The 2,132-nt window shown below is 42.3% G+C and overlaps 1 non-coding gene across 1 annotated transcript; it reads left to right on the top strand.

The window, feature by feature from the left end:
* Positions 1–51: 51 nt before the first annotated feature.
* LOC120266147 lies at positions 52–158 on the top strand. The gene has a single exon (XR_005537990.1). It is a non-coding gene; the product is annotated as a small nucleolar RNA R71 (small nucleolar RNA).
* Positions 159–2,132: the final 1,974 nt, after the last annotated feature.

The following is a 2,132-nucleotide window of genomic DNA, read 5'->3' as shown; positions in this document are numbered from 1 at the left end:
CTACTCGAGTTCAACCCATTGTAAAATGATTGAATAACCATCCACTCGGGGAACCCATGTTGTGGACACTTCCGCAAGAGGTCCTTGAATCGTTCCCAAGTCTCAAATAATGATTCAAGTTGCATTTGAACAAATGATGATATCTCATTGAGAAGTTTTGCCGATTTTCCCTGAGGAAAATACCTTGCAAGGAAAGCCTCGGCCATTTCGTTCCATGTTGTAATCGAGGCTCTTGGCAATGAATGAAGCCATTGTTTGGCTCTCCCCTTTAATGAGAATGGAAAAGCCCTCAAACAAATTGCATCATCTGAGACCCCATTGATCTTCAACATAACGCAAACTTCAAGGAAATTTTTAATATGATTGTTTGGGTCTTCATCCGATAACCCATTAAATTGTGCGGACTGTTGAACCATTTGAATGAAACCTGGCTTTAACTCAAAATTCTGGGCTGCTACTGGCAATGGCACCAAAAACTTGACACGTCTTAATATGCATGTAAACAGCAAATGCACGGGTGTCAAAGTAATAATTACCCCGGTGAGTAGGTAGTCGAATCCACAGGGAACGGAAGTATTAGTATTAACCAATTCTTAGTTATCTAGTCGAAATCAATGGATATGATGAAATGAACTACTTGAAAGAGAATTAATAACCATGCAAATGAGAAAGAAAACAAGTAAAGGAGATCTCAATCAATAAAGATGAGGTACCCGGGCAATGCTCCCCCTAGGATCTAACATAAAGCTCACGATTCACTTAATGCTTCTAAATCGAGTCTAATGAGTCGAGGTAATCCAAGAACAATTGGCCCTTGCTTCCAAGCCACCAGTACTAGTCCCCTATAAGGTCCCGGTGGAGAAATCGCTCAATCTCAACACCTCACACCCCATATGACCGCAATACGCTCTAGGGACACCTAAGAGTGAAACCGATTCCTAAGGATAGATCCAACCCTAATTCCCGACGAAGGATCTCTAACCCCCTACAAGGTCCCGACGGAGAAATCTCTCAATCTCACGCCTCACACCAAATATGATTGCATAGAGTTTAGGGAATACGGAGATAGGAAACACTAAATCGGAAGGGAGAGGGGACACTAAACTATCTCATAACTCACCCTCTCAACCCTCTTTAACCTTGACGTTCTAACTCTAATGGATACCTCTCTCACACCAAAGTAACAAATCATGCAAATCCAATCAACCACAAGGATTAATTAAACAAGCAAGCAATGGGAATACAAGGTTAAAACTCAAATCAACTAGAATTAATAGAAACATAAAGCAAATCATTACAAAAACATAAATCCTAGGGTTCACATACCCAAATACCTACTAAGGTTTAGCCCTCCATGGAGCAAGTTACAAAACAATGATTATTACAATGAAAAGCAATGAAAACCATGAAGTAAAGCACCCTTAAGTTCGTGATGATGGCCTTAATGGGTCGCCCAACATCTTGAAGAATTCTTCTGCGAAGCTAGGTCGCCGAAGGCTCCCTCTTTGCTATGACGGAGAGAAGATCGATCAAAGTTGGTGGTGGACGCCCCCCCAATATCGCCAAAGACCTCCTCTAAAACCCAAGCCGCCTTGCCTTCAAAGTGCTCGCGAAAAAACTCTCCAAAAGTCCCTCAAAAATAGGGCAAATGACCTATTTAAAGCCCAAAACCGTGCCTGTCACGTGCCCTCACACGCCCGTGTGGATTTTCCATGCGGCTGCATGGGCTGCAGGAATTTCCACGCGGGCGCGTGAACAGTAATTTTGCTACAGCACTGCTGCAGTGAATTTGCTACAGTGTCTCTAGCTCTCATGGTGTGTCACTCACCTACAAAGGCTACGAAGATGGATTCTCAACCCCAGTGTCTTTCTAAGGGAGAAATCATTCAACAAGCATTCAAGATTAGAACTCAATTAAAGACATCAATCAAGGAAAATACAATAAAAGGTCAATAAAACAATAATATCCTAGGGTTTACAAGTCCAAGTATCCACTAGGGGGTTTAGCTCTCCATGGAGCAAGATACAATCAATAATTAAATCGAAAGTAAACACATGTAATCCATGAGAAAACCCCCTCAGTATTCGTGTCGATGATCTTGTGGAGTAGCCTCGTCCTCTCCAAAGTTCCC

The sequence above is a fragment of the Dioscorea cayenensis genome, chromosome 7 (genome assembly GCF_009730915.1).
Source record: "Dioscorea cayenensis subsp. rotundata cultivar TDr96_F1 chromosome 7, TDr96_F1_v2_PseudoChromosome.rev07_lg8_w22 25.fasta, whole genome shotgun sequence".
Classification (NCBI taxonomy): Eukaryota; Viridiplantae; Streptophyta; class Magnoliopsida; order Dioscoreales; family Dioscoreaceae; genus Dioscorea; species Dioscorea cayenensis.
The sequence above is the reverse complement of the archived record's forward strand: the minus strand, read 5'-3'. Positions and strand labels throughout refer to the sequence as shown.